Source organism: Manduca sexta, chromosome 7 (assembly GCF_014839805.1).
Source record: "Manduca sexta isolate Smith_Timp_Sample1 chromosome 7, JHU_Msex_v1.0, whole genome shotgun sequence".
NCBI classification, from domain to species: Eukaryota; Metazoa; Arthropoda; class Insecta; order Lepidoptera; family Sphingidae; genus Manduca; species Manduca sexta.
The window spans coordinates 283,444-294,773 of NC_051121.1; the positions used below are offsets into that span (position 1 = coordinate 283,444).

The 11,330-nt window shown below is 36.7% G+C and overlaps 1 long non-coding RNA gene across 1 annotated transcript; it reads right to left on the minus strand.

Annotated features, from left to right (window-relative positions):
• Positions 1-32: 32 nt before the first annotated feature.
• On the minus strand, positions 33-6,648 carry LOC119193819. Its single transcript, XR_005114064.1, has 5 exons — positions 1,901-6,648; positions 1,576-1,677; positions 1,172-1,231; positions 653-1,088; positions 33-470 (listed from the first exon to the last, which is right to left on the minus strand). It is a non-coding gene; the product is annotated as an uncharacterized LOC119193819 (long non-coding RNA).
• Positions 6,649-11,330: the final 4,682 nt, after the last annotated feature.

Below are 11,330 nucleotides of genomic sequence, written 5' to 3' on the forward strand. Positions count from 1 at the left end.
TGTTTAAATATATATTCAGCAATATTCTAGGTTTTTATAACTTAATATTTAAAATGAAATGTCTATTCTAACTTACCAATCTTTTCACCTATTCTGAGTTGTTCCCTATAGACATCTTGTTGGAGGCTTTTTAGAGCAGACTGGAAATTACTTCCCTGATCACATACTAAAGTGATAGGTAAAAGTCCAGTGTCAATAACAGCAGTTACCATTTCTTTTAGAATATTTTTTAAGCAGCCAGCAGAGGTTGCTCCTTTACAGAAATAAAAGGCAACAGGTTGTTGCCACTTATGAATTGCTCCCCGCAGCATGAACACTAGAGCATGGTCAGCAAATTCACTTTTTTTTTCATTAACATGCACAAATCCATTTATAACATCTTTATGTTTATCATATATTAATGCTGGTTCTAATGATATTTCATCAAATATAATTGAACAAAACTTTCTTTTTTCATCCCATGTATTTACCTGAAAATATGAAAATGAATATCAAAAATATGAATTTATTTTCTTATATTAGATTAGGACGTTGGACATTTTGCGACTGATATAAAGCATCCTTCTGTACTCCAAAATAGTAAATTTTTTATTTGCCATGTGTATTTTAAAAATATTATGTCTGCAAAATTAAAAAATTAAATATATATTACCTCTTGCTATACAGCTTCAAAATTTTGTTCATTTATGCCAGCTTCAACATTTAAATTTGTGATCATTTTATTTAATGTATATTTTGATGGTAAAATAAATATTTTTTGCAGAAATTTATAGCACTTTGGATTTTCTTCATAATAGACATAGCTAATAACTTTTCATCATCAGTGAATCGACGTCCTCTGGCTTTTTTTTTACATAGATTTATCTGCATCCATAAAAACTTTTGTGCCAATGGATTAAGTTTTTCTAAGCATTTAATTATACTTAAATGTCTTGAAAACTTGATGGCTCTTTTAGCCCGTTTCTTAAAATTATCTTCATTTTTGGACAAATTATATTCCCTTGATATTTTTAAAGTCAAAGGTGTGTGTCTTTTTTTGATCAAAAGAGCATGCCTTCGTGGTTTCAATACAGAGTGGATGGATGAAACTGAAATTGTATAAATTTACATTAATTATTGCTGACTAAATTTACAATCAATTGCATCAAAAATTATTTGAAAGCATTCTTACCAGTTGGTTTCCCAATAGTTACTTTTTCTATATAAGATGCAGATGGCATGGTACACATTTCTAAAAAACGATATTTAGACATTAGTACATAGAATACAAATATACTAACTAAATAAAAAAATACAAATTTCACAGTAAACTTTGTTCAGATTAAATACCTACTACTATAATTCATAGAGCCATGATGTCCACCTTTGCTTACAGATTCATTGAAGTAAACAACCTCTTTCTTTGCCTTATCCCTATTCCCTTTTCCTAACACCGGCAGTACCTTAATAATTTTTGATATTTTGGGTGAATATAGATAATATCATTGCAGTAGTGATTATCATTGTGATTCAAATTGATTGTTTGCTACTCTGTTATTTACAAATGTGATTCTAATTTTGTGTGAAGTAACTTACCACCTCCAATTCTTCTTCGTTTCTCTGCTACATGTGGTTTACAATAGGTATGATCCATGTGCCTTCTTTTTTTCATATAATTATGCTCATCATTGACATTATCTAGAAGGATAAGGTGTAATTTTAAACTTTCAGATATTTAATCATAATTTATCTGATCTGATTCAAGTGTTATTAACATAGAAGCTTACAAGTATAAGGCCGCATCAATAGAATATATTTATGGCTTAAGTACTTAGTTATTATTCAAGTCCAAAGCATTTAAAACTGAAGAGTTTTTAAGTAGAAAATTTCAAATAAATAATCACACAAATTTGCTACTTACTGGCTTCATCAGGTATTATCATTGTAGTCCCATGATTGAATATCGTTGGATATGCATCGCTACGTAGACGAGATCTCTGACCCGACGAGGTAAAAAATGTTTTTACAAAATGTTTTCGACACACATACTGCTTGCGAAGATCTTGAGTGTTCAAGGTTCGCAATGAATCCGAATTAATACATTCCAACCACTTTTGGGACATTATTTCACTTTTTGGAAACCTATAAAGGTTGATGTCCTTTCGTTTACTATCACAGTACTCAACGCAACAATGATTAAACATTGTTTCAAAACACGATTGCAGGTTCAAAAACTGGGAGGATAAGTTACGGAATTTAATCAACGCAAAACTTCACTTGACTAACTTTAAAACTGTAATGACGTTTGACAGATAATTATTGAGATTTGACAGATCACAAAAAACAACATGGTTGCCCATGCGACGGTGGACGAAAATGGCGAGAAGTATGAAGGGAGGAGGGGAAGAAACTGTCACGCATTATAGTTGAGCACAGATAATAAAACCCACGTAAACCTTGTATGAAGATTACCCCCCGTGGACTGTAGTGTTACTAGTGCTAATAATAAATATTGGTTTCATGTGAAAGAGTGTCTTTATTGTGTGAACCCGGACTCTTAGCACACACACTACACCAGAGCACCCCCTAAACAAGTACATTTTCTTAAAGATATGGTTGAAAAGAATGTTATAAGAATTGAATATGTAAATACCGATGAGACTTTAAAATAAAACCACACTTCACTAACACAAACACAACAGCACGTGAACTACTGTAACACTAAATCACTTAATCACAAACACCGCGCCACACAATTCACTGTATTCGCTTCGATATCACTCGCAGTTATCGCTCTCGGTCGCGTTGACTCGTACGCGGCCGCGCGCGCTTCTTTTATACCCGGCCGCATGTAGGGGAAGGCCGGGCAAAGTGGATACCTTAAGATATTTAAGATTAGCAGAAAAGGTATAAGGTATAAAAACAAAATAACTAGTACAAATCGGCCTTTATTAATTGCTCTTACAAATACTGTCATCAATTAACCTAAATAATTAAACAAATATTAACTGGAAATAAAATTCAAAAATGTACGAAAGTATTCGTTTTGCCCGGACCCTTGGGCAAAGCGGATACAGTACTCGGGAAAAGTGAATACTCATGTTAATAACTCTGGAAACGAGAGTAACAAACTTAATAAACTGAAAAAAAAAACATAACTTGAACTTAAATAATTAGAAAATTAAGATTGGCAGTTATCACAAATATACCCTTCCGTGCCATCGAATGCGAAACATTCTTCGTGACATCATTGTTGACAAATATCACATCGAATCCAATTTTCAATAGGATTATCATCTTCAATGTAAATTTCGCCGCAAAAAAAAGCATAAAATATCCTTAAATTTTTTAATTTTCTTTGGCTGTTTAGCTTTTTTCTTATTCTTGTCAGTCTTAGTTTTCTTAGGAACAGTCTTAACAGGAACTTTTGTTGATTTATCATTCAGTCCTTTATTAACCTTCTTAACTTTATTTTTATCAAATTTCTGCTTTTGGTCTTCCTTGATCGGCGTACTCGTTAATATTTCAGATTTTTGTAGTTTCCGTTTACGAGTGGTCATTGGTTTGGCAGAGCCCACTGCTGTAGGTTTTCGGAGCTGCGTTGGTCTCGATCCTTTAACTGAGCACGAAATACATGTTCCAGATGAGAATCACCATATCTCGATTCCAACGCTTCAACCAATTGATCGTAGGTCACATCTTTACTAAGAGCCTCTAAGATGGTAAGAGTTTCACTTTGCTTTAATATGTCCAAGGTTTTTATAGTAATGACACTTTTTCTTCATTTTAGGATTATTTTAAAACAACACGCGCTGGCGATTCTCCGTTCTTGCGGAATTCCTCTTGAAGAAGGCGAGCTTCTAACAAATTCACATGTAACGCCATCCGCCAGCAATAAATTGTGTTCGTCTATATTTTCTATGTAGGAAGTTGAAGTGACGTTGTGTAGATTTTCATGTTAATTAGTGGATTATCTATAGTGCACCTACACTACACTATAAGGAAAATATAGGACATTTTTTTTTAGTAGCGCATAGTATACACCTACACATCTACGCTTTAGTCGCGTTACATATTTATGCATTTCTCTTAGTTTTTGCCAGTATCGCCCATGTCGATGCCTTATAAATCAGTGCGCTACCAGCGTTTGTTTCTCAAGTCCCGTATTGCATACTTTACAGTGGCGACGAATACCCAAAAAAAAACCTTGCGAGTTTCGGATGGCGGATAAGGATGAAAAGTAGACTATCACAGTGGTTTATTGCGAATGATATGGATGAAAAATCTTTGCTACTCGAAAAAAAAGACGAGCAATCTTGCTGAGCGCACTCACGGAAGCCACCTACAAACTGGTTTCAGACCTCGCCTTACCTAAGGTACTCCATACACGGGCCGCTCGAGCAGTAGTCCAGTGATCAACATACACGGACCGCTCGTGCAGTCAGAGTCAACAGCTTGTAGCTACCGTTTATAACAGCTCGAGCAGTTAGTCTAACTGCTCGAGCAGTTGGCAATTTCAATCAGTAGCATCATGGATTTTGAGGAGGAAGCACTTCTACTGCTTTTGCTCATACGACGACGACGACGGCGTAAAAAAAGAAAATTGTGGGTGCATCCAATATTGGAAACACGAAATTCCAAAGGAGAATTTAATCACTTGTTTTTGGAACTAAGACTTGACAAAGAAAAGTTTTTTAATTATTTTAGAATGTCAATCTCATCTTTTGATGAACTTTGTAATATACTCAAGGAAAAAATTAAACGTGACGATACTATTATGAGGAAAAGTATTCCTCCAGAAGAAAGGCTAGCTGTAACACTAAGGTAAGTAAAAAAACAAATGTTAACTTTCTACATTTATTATTTAATCATTGAATATATCAACTAATAATATCATCAGATCGAACAGACGAAGGTGGATGACTGTCTTCAAAGGATGATTGAGAAAACTCATCATTAGCTGAGACTAGTGGTGAAAGCTGATCACTTGTAGAAGGTGCCGATTGATAACCCTTGTTGTAACTTGAATAGTTGTAACCACGTTGTTCCACGTTGCTCATTGAATAATTGTGTCTACGGGCTCATTAGTTGAAGGTGCAAAATATCCCCTACTCTCACCATAATAGCTTGACTGTGTATGCTGTGATATTCCTTCACCATAATAGCTTGACTGTGTATGCTGTGATATTCCTTTAAAGTATTTAATTAGGTTGATGATTTCTGACTTGGCATCTAATTTATATTGATCTTTAATATTTTTGAACTCTCCAGCTAGTGATAGTAAGAACATTTTGTCATCATCCTCTACTGGAAGCTTTGAACTGGGTTTTTCATCAATGCGTTTATATAATTTTTCAATTAGGTCGTCTTCAGTTTTATTAGTTAGTTTTCGTTTTAAAGTACTAAATTTTTTTTTGCAGATTCTTTATTATGATCGCTTTCTTCACATGTTTCTTTCAAACTATCTGATTTCTCTGGTCTAGCCTCAATGACCTTTAAAAATAATAACTGCTCATAATATGGGTAGGGTCGTATCTTGGTGGCTGCTGAATCACTCTTTGGTTTGATTTTTTTCGCATACCTTCTAAACCCATCTCTTAACACTTTCCATTTCTTCTGTAGTGCCATGGCTGTAACAATGAAGTATACATACATTAATTAATCATGTTCATGTCTGTTGTATGGGAGCCCCTCCCCCCCCTAATATATATTTATTTTTAACCCTAATAATACTAATGCTATTATTCTTTTCAGATACTTAGCCACTGGACAAACATTTATGGATTTGCAATACAGCTTTAGAATTGCAGCTACTACAATTGGTGGTATAGTGAGAGATGTATGTAGAAATATATGGATATATATGAAAGATATGTGCATAGCGCCATTAACTGAAGACAGATGGAAAGAAATAATAAATGGGTTTATAAAAAATGCACAGTTTCCGAACTGCCTTGGATCAGTGGACGGCAAACATATAAGAATAATAAAACCCGCAGAAAGTGGATCGGCATATTATAATTACAAAAAATATTTTTCTATAATACTAATGGCCGTATGTGACAGTAATTACATGTTTACTTTCGTGGATGTAGGTTCATATGGAAGGCATGCAGACTCGACTATTTTCGAAGAGAGTACCTTTTACAAAAGATTACTGGAAAAGAAATTAAATATACCTGCACCTTCTTCAATATCGCGAAATGGACCTGTTCTACCTAATGTATTTGTAGCAGATGAAGCGTTTAGCTTGCAAGAAAATTTGTTGCGCCCTTACGGAGGAAACAATTTGCCAGAGCAAAAAAGAGTCTTGCAACTATCGATTATCACGTGCTAGACGGTATATTGAATGCACATTTGGTATATTTGCTAATAAATGGCGCATATTCCATTGACCACTTAACGTAGATGTCGACTTTGCAGTAGATATAACTAAAGCAGCATGTGTTTTGCATAACTATGTAAAGCAACGAGATGGACACAAACTCGAAGGTACATTTGAGGGTCTTCCAAACTCTATTACAGAATCTACTCGGAGTGTTCGTCGAGGTGGACTTATGTTAACAACAATCAGGGAAGAATTTGCAAATTACTTTGTGAGTGAAGAAGGAAAACTAGATTGGCAATGGAATATGATATAAAAATCTATTTGACAATGACATAACAGTAATTATAACAACATCATCATCATCATCATCTATTTGCTATCAAAATAAAAAAATCATTCAATAACTCACCAATTTTATTGTTATCCGCCACCGGTTTTTCGTTAAAGTTTTCTATTAGTTGTTCACAAATAGCTGCCCATGCATTATTTTTCTTTATTCTGTCACTGTGGTCATCAAGTTTATAATTCCATATAAGTTCTTGTGATTTTATTGCACTTATAAGCGCTTCACAGTCGATATTGCCGTCCATTTTTCTCAATAAACAAACGACGCGTGCGGGCGGGAAGCGAGCGTGACGCAGAATGAGCGCGGGTGGGTAACTGCGCAAGAGCAGTTGACAGCTCGAGCAGTCAGTGTATGCCTGGCGACTGCTTGACCGCATGATGAAATTTCACCGCGCGGCCAACCGCCCGAAGCAGTTGCAACTGCTTGAGCGGTTCGTGTATTGCGAATGACTATTTTGTATTGAAACTGCAGATGACGCAACGGCGACCGCTTAAAGATGCTGGCACTGTCTGCTTGAAGCAGTCCGTGTATGGCGGCTCTAAGGATTATTTACAAGACGTTCCTTATGAAGACGTAGTCAAGATACTTGATTATCACTTTACACCCAAAAAGTGTAGGTTTAGTGAACGACAAAAGTTTTACTCGTCAGTACAACTACAAGGTGAAACACATCACTAATGGGCAGCGCGGCTGCGAGGACTTACTGCTGAATGCGGATTCACCAACGTGAAGGACATAATACGAGACACGAAAGCAAATTATTTCGTTCCGAGGCGATCAGGTTGTACAAAGCTATGGCTATATGGATACTGATACGAGGAAAGAGGAACAGAGGCAAGACGGCGTGGGCCCGCGGTCACTATTGTCGTCACCTTCAACAGAATTACCTCCATGAAGGAGCACTGTTAGATTATTGTGATCAACTCCTATAGACTTAATTATAAGGAGTAAAATTATTATTTTTAAAAGTGTAGCACTAGTATCTCTTTATATCTTGCCTCACTAGTGGTCTGAACGAGGATCCCCGCGTTGCCTATTTTGCGCACTCGCTCTACCTGCACACCTACTACCTTGGGGTTCACCGCCTGCTTGATCACCGATTTTGTGTCTGTCGATTCTTGTCTTTATCGTCGTTTGACCGGCCTCAGTTGGTAAACTGCCAGTACCAGGCCGGATAGTGCCGGGATGGGGACGTTGGCACTCCTTGTGCGTAGGACGTTGGCGAAGGAGGGGGGGGGGGGGGGCAGTCGTCACCCCAGAAGATGTTGTGGCCCAAGGTATGCGGTCCCCAATTCTGCTCACCAACGAGTCCACAAGTGTGTCTTCTCTGTTACATGCCGACAGACGAAGCTCCATTGAGGAGCAGTTGTGCCGGAACACCAGTAGTTCTTTCTCGGCCTCCGCAAGGTGCAGCTCCAGCATGGCGACCACCGCCAACACCTGCTGCGCGCGCGCGTTTACGACTTCTCTGTCAGCCGAGTTCAGTTTGAATTTTTTCTCGGAAACCATCTCATTTGCGATCTTAGTGATGTCCAGTAATGAATCGTGCACCCGCTCCAGCAGCTCCAGCTTCGTGGCGATGCTAAGGTCGGGAGTGGGGGAGAGCGCTGCTGGTGCTGGACCGGTTGACTCCGCGCTCACCCCCGCTACAGTGTCCAGTTGCGAAGATATTGTAAGAACTTTTGCCATATCATAGAAAATTGCCGCAAACGCGAGTATAATAATCGCCGATTTACAAATTCTCAAACACGACCATTCATTCGTGAACTTGTCCATGCTATTTATTGCCTTGACCGGAGAATCCCATGACTTTCGTAATATAGTCGGTTAACTATTTAAACGAGTAAAGCCACCCGTCCGGTATCGTGCGAGAACAAGAAAAAGACAAAACAGTACCAGAGCCTTGTCCAAAAAGTCCACTACCCCCAAGAATGCTAATAACCAGGGTAACTAGTAGAGATGCCACGAATATTCGGCAGCTATTCGGTATTCGGCACTATTCGGCCACTTTTAAGCTATTCGGTATCCGGCCGAATAATACGTATTATTCGGCCGAATACCGAATAGCAAATCAATGAAAATAAGACGCATTATATTACTCAAAATTATCTATTTATTTCCAAATTACAACTCTTTAGTAATTAAAATTGATCAGTGGTAAGTTGTGATGGATAAAAACAAGCTTTTCAGCATTTATTGGTAGCAAACGACTACGCTTTTCATCGTAAATGATACCAGCCTCAGAAAATAACCTCTATGTTTAGGTATTGTTTTTCGTTTGCTAACCACCACTTGTAAGGATCGGCCTTCCTATCTAGGCGAACTAATTTCAAGTAAAAATCCAACTCGTTAGCCACAGCATTCTTCTCCACGTCCTCCTCATCATTAGTATTTCACATATTATCTGTAGCGACTTCCTCAAAGCAGTTCCAGAAATTGTCGTGTATTTCCATATTCCTATCATTTTCATTCAAGTTTCTTTTCTTACGAAGTGGAGAAGACTCGTCATCGGTACTACTAAATTCATCACAGCTTAGTTTTAGAGCTTCTAGAAGAATTTTTTGTCTTGCTCTTTCTGCTTGAACCAATCCTAGGAAACTGGTTTTGAAGCGAGGATCCAGAAAAGTAGCAACCAGATATTTGTTTTTGTCATCGAAGGTGAATCGTTTTTCAAGCTCTGCTTGCAGTGAAGATCTCATTGTTACTAAATTTGGTACTTTCTCAGCTGTCTCTGCTTTTCCCAGGTATTTTAATAAAGTTACTGCATGTGGAATCACTTCAGAAATGCAAGAGATACCTGAGCTGGTTATTTTTGTGATTTCTTCGAATGGTTTGAGGAGTTTGATACATTGTTCCAATAGTTCCCATTGAGCATGCGTCAGATTTATTAAAGTTTCATGATCTGTTATATATAAGGAGACAGCACGTTTTTGTTCTAATAAACGCTCCATTAAATAATACGTACAATTCCAGCGTGTGTTCACATCTTGAACTAGTTGGTGGTTTGGCAAGTTAAGTTCTTGTTGAATGGATTTAAGTTTCTGCTCTGCTAAGGCAGAATGATTAAAATGGGTAACAATTCGTCTTGCAGCAGCTATCATCTGTAGTACTTACTCCTCTATAACTCGTTGTAGTGAATGAATAAAGCACCTGCCTGAATCATATCCTGCATCCCGCACACCTTTTATCATATTAGAGCCACTATCATGGACAAGTAAATGGATCTTGGATTGAGGAATATTCCATCTTTCTGTAATAGTATTGAGTTCTTTTGCAATATTGATACCAGAATGTGATCCGGGAAATGATTTCATAGCTAAAACGGCTTGTTCCAGAATGAACTCAGGAGATATCCAGTGCGCAGTGAAGCTCAGAATGCTCTCGTTGTTGTGCTGACAAGTCCATATATCAGAAGTCACTGATAATGCTGCTGCCTGTAAAATACTGGCTTCTATTTTAGCACAAAATTCTGTTGTATATATCAGGAACAATTTTCTCGGTCATGTAAGTGCGACCAGGGACTTTATAATTGGGCAAAGCGTTTGCCATAAGCCTCTTGAATCCAACTCGTTCAACAAGTGACAATGGTTCGTTGTCTAAAGCAATCATTTCGCCAATCAAGTAATGATATTTTATTGATTTCGGATCATTAATGTCCCAGAGCAATTTCCTTTCTGATGTTTCCTCCAGAGTTAGCTGCCGCTCTTTTGATCTGGACGTTCCAGTTACTGCTGGCATGTTGGAATCGGAAGAAGTAGAAGTACCACCCGTGTTGCTGCCACTTGTCGATGGAACATTAATTATAGCAGCGTATTGGTTATTGGTCAGCATGTTTGGTTTTAATATGGTTTTTTAAAGAGGTGGTAGCTGTAAATAAAAAAAAACTAAAATGAATTATAATTAAATGAGTTATTTTATTTTCATGGTCTATAATATTATATAAGTAATCGAAAAAAAATAAATGAAAAAAAACTCATAAAACTTTATTCCAAAACAACATGGGCAGTAAAAAATCGATCTCCTTTCTTGTACAACAACTATAAGTAAGTAGTTTAAGACATAACCAGTTAATCACCTACCTAAGTAAACGTATTAAGTGAATACACCTATTTAAATTGAGGGACCAAATAAACCAAAAAAACATAAAAAATAAATTAAAACGATATTTTGAACACATAGAAACTTAACAAAAAAAATTATATATATATTACATATAATATAAACTATCATAGGTCTAAATCAAAACAGAGAAAAATAAATGCACGACTAAAAATAATTACTAATACATATATTATTTTTGTGAACAGCCTGTAGTACCTTTCCATGAACATTTCTTACGTCTGCGGACGGCCAGAGCGATCACCCGTGTTTGCTCGTTAGCATTTATAAGAATGTTTATAACTTATACCCTCACTATTGTGTAATTATTTAATAACAGGCACCTTCATAACTTCTGAACTATGTCGTCGATGATCTTGGTGCACGGTAAAACTCTACTGAGTTTATGTTGGCACCAACTTAAATGTAACATTATGATTTTTATTCACAAATAAATAAATAAATAAAAAATAAAAAATCTAATAAATTAACTTAAGATTTTACTTACTTGCTTTCTTTCCTTCTCCGCCTCTTGAGATCTTGATGCTACAAAGCAAACACCGAGCCAGTTTATTATTT